Here is a 6,975-nt window from a genome sequence, read left to right on the forward strand (position 1 = left end):
CAACATAGCCACTTGGATCCCTGGGAAACACAAATCCTCCACCATGATAAGGTATTAATTCATGGAGTTGTAGGGCTGTCCTGGTTGACACGCCTCTACAATGATGCGTGGAGATCAGGGGGAGTACCCCTTGACTGGCAGACCGGGGTGGTGGTTCCCATCTTTAAGATGGGGGACGGAGGGGTGTGTTCCAACTACAGGGAGATCACACTTCTCAGCCTCCCTGGGAAAGTCTATGTCAGGGTACTGGAAAGGAGAGTTCGCCTGTGAAGGTTACAAATGATCTTCTTATGGCCTCTGACAGTGGACTCATCTCTGTGCTTGTCCTGCTAGACCTCAGTGCAGCGTTCGATACTGTCGACCATAATATCCTATTAGAGCGATTAGAACATGCTGTAGGTATTACAGGTACTGCGCTGCAGTGGTTTGTATCATATCTATCTAATAGACTCCAGTTTGTGCATGTAAATGGAGAGTCCTCTTCACACACTGAGGTTAATTATGGAGTTCCACAGGGTTCAGTGCTAGGACCAATTCTGTTTACATTATACATGCTTCCCTTAGGCAGCATCATTAGAAGACATAGCATACATTTACACTGCTATGCAGATGACACCCAGCTCTATCTGTCCATGAAGCCAGATAACACACACCAATGAGTTAAACTGCAGGAATGTCTTAAAGACATAAAGACCTGGATGGCCGCTAACTTTCTGCTTCTTAGTTCAGATCAAACTGAGGTTATTGTACTCGGCCCTGAAAAGCTTAGAAATATGGTATCTAACCAGATTCTTACTCTGGATGGCATTACCTTGGCCTCCAGTAACGCTGTGAGGAACCTTGGAGTCATGTTTGACCAGGACATGTCCTTCAATGCACATATTAAACAAATATGTAAGACTGCATTCTTCCATTTGTGCAACATCTCTAAAGTTAGAAATATCCTGTCTCAGAGTGACGCTGAAAAACTAGTTCATGCATTTATTACTTCCAGGCTGGACGACTGTAATTCATTATTATCAGGAAGTCCAAAAAACTCACTGAAAAGCCTTCAGCTAATCCAAAATGCTGCAGCAAGAGTCCTGACAGGGACTAGAAAGAGAGAGCAGATTTCTCCTGTTTTGGCTTCCCTTCATTGGCTTCCTGTTAAATCCAGAATTCAAAATCCTGCTCCTCACATACAAGGTCTTAAATAATCAGGCCCCATCTTATCTTAATGACCTTGTAGTACCATATCACCCTATTAGAGCACTTCGCTCTCGCTCTGCAGGCCTACTTGTTGTTCCTAGAGTATTTAAAAGTAGAATGGGAGGCAGAGCCTTCAGTTTTCAGGCCCCTCTTCTGTGGAACCAGCTTCCAGTTTGGATTCAGGAGACAGACACTATCTCTACTTTCAAGATCAGACTTCAAACTTTCCTTTTTTCTAAAGCATATAGTTAGGGCTGGACCAGGTGACCCTGAATCCTCCCTTAGTTATGCTGCAATAGACGTAGGCTGCCGGGGATTCCCATGATGCATTGGGTGTTTCCTTTCCAGTCACCTTTCTCACTCACTATGTGTTAACAGACCTCTCTGCACTGAATCATATCTGTTATTAATCTCTGTCTCTCTTCCACAGCATGTCTTTATCCTGTCTTCCTTCTCTCACCCCAACCAATCACAGCAGATGGCCCCGCCCCTCCCTGAGCCTGGTTCTGCCGGAGGTTTCTTCCTGTTAAAAGGGAGTTTTTCCTTCCCACTGTCGCCAAAGTGCTTGCTCATAGGGGGTCATATGATTGTTGGGTTTTTCTCTGTATCTATGAAGCGCCTTGAGGCGACTTTTGTTGTGATTTGGCGCTATATAAATAAAATTGAATTGAATAGAACTTCATCACTTTTACTGCGTACACAGAACTGGATGGCTTTGAATACAATGTTGCTTTTACAAGACTGTTATTGAAAAGCAAAGAAACATTGTTTAGAAAACCTGCAGGATGTGGAAGAGTTTTGATGTAATGATGGATGGAGGGCTGCAGTGATCCATACAAGACACACAGCATGAAGGTGTGAGGGACCACACGACAGAGAGCAAGGGGCGACTCGAACAATATATACTTACCAGAATTCAATTCAATTCAATTTTATTTATATAGCGCCAAATCAAGACAAAAGTCGCCTCAGGGGTCAGCGTCTCTAAAAAACCCAGCAAACTGACAATCACCTCTAAACAAGGGGGTTAGTTTATGGGCTTTTTGTTTTTTTTTCTTTTTTATCAGCCGCAACACCATGTAATGCATGGATGTTAGACTCTTTCACCAGACCATGTTGCTAGCCCAACCACCAGGCTCAGGGTGTCTGAACTCTAACCCTGGCTGCCAAATGTGCCTCTGACCCTCTTGTGCCTGTTCACCACCAGACTAAGTTTGTAGTCTCACCTACTAATATTATTTTATTACAGGGCAATATTCAGCTAGGTTACTACTTTGACTTTCTTACTTTGAGCACATTTCTGAGCCCATACATTATCAAACTTTTACTCGAGTATTTCTGACACTAGCAGCCATACTTCTACTTAAGTAAAAAAAATGCCTGCACTATCGGCATAAAGCTGTCTGTAATTCTTTAACAGTTCATGCAACAATTATAAATTAAACCTGCACCACAGCTAACTCTTTTTCATAACCAATAACAGGTGTATTTCCTAGATCTACAGATACAGCCAAAACACTCTGCTTGTATAATGCCATATTCTCTCCCAGCATACCCTTGGCTCACAACAGGGTGATTCCCGAAGTACGACTCAATAAACAGAGACTCTAAAGCCAGAACAGAAAGATAAAATTGGAAGATCAAAGATTAAGGTTTGTGTTTTTATAGCACAAAGTAAACTGTCCCCTTGTCTTCTAGGCCTTGGCGTGCGTACCTTAGAAGTCAGATTATACATTAGTCATACTTCCAAAAACATTTTGAATTCCATTTATAACCGAGATGTCAAGCTGTTATCAGACATCTTGTGCTCACCAGGAGCATGTATCCCCAACTTCAAAACCTTAAGGTGTCAAATTCACAAACCCAATATGGGATCATTCAACACAGGGGCCAGAAGTGCATGTCACCCTTTACTGACATTTTCAGATGAAAATTTCTCTGCTTTTTTATTTTTTTTATTTTATTTTACTGTAACAATCCCTGAATTGTTGAGTGAAATGGAGTGAGGGTATCTAATACACAAGTTTTCACTGTGTTTTGTACTACCAGCTGTGAGGGCTCTGCTTTTACTTTGTCTTGTGAGTATGTATTTTTCAAAGGAGATCTTCATCAAGTCGATTTTGGTACCAAAATCCAGCAAAAAATTCAAAAAAATATATTTTTAAATCAGTAACTTAGCAAATGAAATGTTTTTTGGACAACAAATGAGTCACGTTTTAAAAACAGTTTGAATAATCTGCGCTGCCAGACAGACATTTATGAAGTGCTGGCTATAACACACATGCTTACCGTGTGAAAGGACCGCGGATGTCTTGGAGCAGAGAACCTCATTGCATTGTCGCTTTTCTCTTATGCATAAGCAGCGCTGGCTGGTCATGAACGCTCTGTAGAAAATGGTCTGCACCGGCGCTGGTCCTGACGCGAAATGGCAAGGGTCTCACGCTCTCAGGAACGCTTCATATAGGACCGGGTGCTTCCAAAACAATAGATGGGGTGCCTATAAGTCTGGGGGGGGCATACACCTGCAGGGCATCACCTTGCTGTGCAAGTTTAAAACAATGAGGGTGGGGCACGCAGTTGCTGAGATCCGGTGTAACTGGCCAAGATAGGCCTAAGGGACCGCTGTTGCTGGCTACTTCAGAAAGTAGGCGAGACCTTGCTCGACTGGTACATCTGCGGGGCTTTTACCTTGTCAAGGAATTACAAAAAGAGCCGATACCGGCCACTTTAAACAATAGGTTGGGTCCCGGCCTTGCTCGACTGGTACACCTGTCGGCTTTTCCTAAGGAATCCCAACAATTAAATGATTCCCGTGGTGGGCTTTTGTAATCCTGAACAAATTCTAACAATTAGCCAGCTGTTGAAAATACGGAGCAGGTCTGGGCTACAGGTTTTGGAAGTATCACTGCAGCGTTTATTTTCTAAAGAGCTGAATGTTATTTGCGACCATCTGTTGTGTTAAAAACTACTCTGAAACCATGAAACCCCTTACAGAAGAAATGCCCGTTTGATCCGTTTTTAAATAAATAAAATGCTTGCATCGCTGTGACATCTGAATCACAAAATGAGTGTGATTAAAACACGATTAGTTTGAAAAGAGCGATACTGGTTGCTTTGGGGGGAAAGGTGACATCGTGTGCAACGTGTTTTAGAAGTAGCCCAATAGCATTTATTTTCTAAAGGACTGAATGTTATTTGTGACCATTTACTGTGTTAAAAACTAGCTGGCTTTGTCTCCCTCTTAGTTCAACATTCCGAAATCCCGATTTTTAAATAAAACGATCGCATCAACCCTGGAAAGAAACCCCAGTAGATGCGTAAAAACTAGTTAAATTAAAACTAGTGGTTTGATGAAATGAAACGCTTGTGAACATGCTGACATTACCCATTCAGAAGAAATTCCCATTTGTGCCGTTTTTAAAATAAAATGCTTGCATCACTGCAAGCTGAGATATTGTCAGAATCACAAAATTAGTGTTACTAAAACACTATTACCAACACTTTTGACTAGATGTAAATAAAAAGCATCCCCTCTTTGTTAAGGTGCACTGTGAACCAAAACAGCTTCCACTCCACCCACAAAACAAAGAATTGCTTTTAAGAACACATATGTCTGCATAACTGAATGTTGAGACACACCTAAGTGATAAAAATAGTTTAATTAAAAAACCCTATGGTTTGATTAAATTAAAACCCAGTTAAAAGCACATAAACTCATATAACCTTTCTGATGCCCTGTGTGGAGTAATAAAGTCTCATGCTCGCTGCCCATCTCACTGCACAACGCAGCAAATAAGCAGGAGTTCACAAAGTTGACCATTTTTACTGTGGTGTCCAAAACATGTTTCAGACTGACAGTTATTCTCTTTGCAGCAAGAGCCTCTCAGTGAATGCTGGAGGCCACTTCAACAGTCAGGTGGCTGTCAGTTTACTGCAATATTTTTTACTGAACACCAGAGGGTGCTATATACACATGTATTTAACTGTATTAGTGCAAATTTAGACCTTTTGAATTCGGCGAGTCCCCCCACCACCAGCCTCTTGCGTACCACTGTGTTAGAGCTACTTCTGGGGTGAAAGCGCTCTAACATGGTTCTTAAACGTTTATGTGTGCAGAGAATGTGAGGCAGGAAGGGGTGGTTGATCCATTCAGGTTATTAGAGGGAGGAAAAGGCCATTGGTTTTAAGTGGAACTGATTTTTATTTTATTTTTTTAATATGGTCTTTGATTGTCCTTGTGCCTCAGCTGACCTCTGTTTCTCATTACTTCCTCCTATCTATGATTTTCTTATTCCTTCTTCTGCTTCATGATTCATCTTTTTCTTCTCTCTCTTTCTTATCCCATCCTAGTTTTAAATAGATCAGTGAGAAAATAATAATCATACTCAGACATCACCAAGTTCCTGGATCAAAAATACAGTATGAAAAGCTCAATAGTGGCTGAAATAGTAAGGTCAGAGGCACTGTTATTCTAAGTTCAATTCAAGAAACAATTCTGTGTTTGGTTTTGATTTTTGTTTTACTTTTTTATACACACATCTTCCATTTTTCCTCACAGTTGAAATCCTGTAATAGAAGTGCATTGGAAGCAGCAGTATCCAATGTGTGATTGAGAAAAGTAAAAAACTGATTTTCAGTTAGGACTGAACCAGACGGCACTCATCACAAATCCATGTGTCCTGAAAGGCACCACACCGACAAGGCTCACATTTAGCTTTCAGTTTGCTACATTTTCTGTCATAATCTGGTTTTACTGCCTATGCAAATATCAAAAAAGCTGTGTTTTTGTCTTTATTCAGTTCAATCTAAATATCTGATATTATATTCACTTTATCTGATTCTTGTGTCAGTATGATAGACTACAAAATCCCACCTTGGTATTTTGTATTTACTATGAATTTTAATGCGAAATCTTGGAATCTTCTCAGATCTTATGACTCATTATGCTAAAATCTTAAATGTGCAGTCACTTAAAATGTGATCCTCTAATGAAAGCTTACTGGAACTTCTCGATCCCAGAGGGTTTGACTTATTCAAAGTGTTACGTGTCTGAGAACTGCACGTCCATCTATCTAACATACACGTCCAGGAGACAATACTGAAGATGTCAGCCTGTTGTTGTTTTGCACATGAACTCCTCCCACCTCAGTAAGACTGTCACAGTCATGAACCAGAACTTGTTTGTAATCTCACACTTCATCCTTTTCCAAGATAGCAATTATCTAAATGCCTTTGCTGAAGTAATGCACATTCCAGCATGTGTGAGTCACATGTAGGTGACATAATTGTACTAATACAACCTGATATCACGGCACAGTGTGTAATAGACATGCCAGTTCAGTGTGTTCATTTCACGCGTTGCCTCTCCAAAGCGTGAAATGAACACGCCTGCAGAAATTGCAGAAATTCTGCATGCAGAAGTTGTAGTGCCGGCAGGAGGAGATAATGCATGTAAAGCCGAGAAGTTGGTAGTCAGCAACAAATCCACTTTTTTGCTCGCTCACTACCACAATGAATACAAGCTCCCCTTTCAGCCCTTTTTCCTGATGTTGCTGTCACTTGGCTTGGCTTACGGCCACACCACCCTTAGCACGCCCGAGCTCGTCTGATCGCAGAAGCTAAGCAGGGTTGGGGCTTGGTTAGTACTTAGATAGATGGGATGGGAGACCTCCTCGGAATACCAGGTGCTGTAAGCTTGGAGTGGCTGTGGCTCTGGTGGTAGAGCAGATCAGTCTCTGACTGAAGGAAGGTTGGGGGTTCAATCCTTGGCTTCCCCAGTCTGCATGC

This window comes from Aulonocara stuartgranti, assembly GCF_965226115.1.
Source record: "Aulonocara stuartgranti genome assembly, chromosome: 18".
In the NCBI taxonomy this organism is placed as follows: Eukaryota; Metazoa; Chordata; class Actinopteri; order Cichliformes; family Cichlidae; genus Aulonocara; species Aulonocara stuartgranti.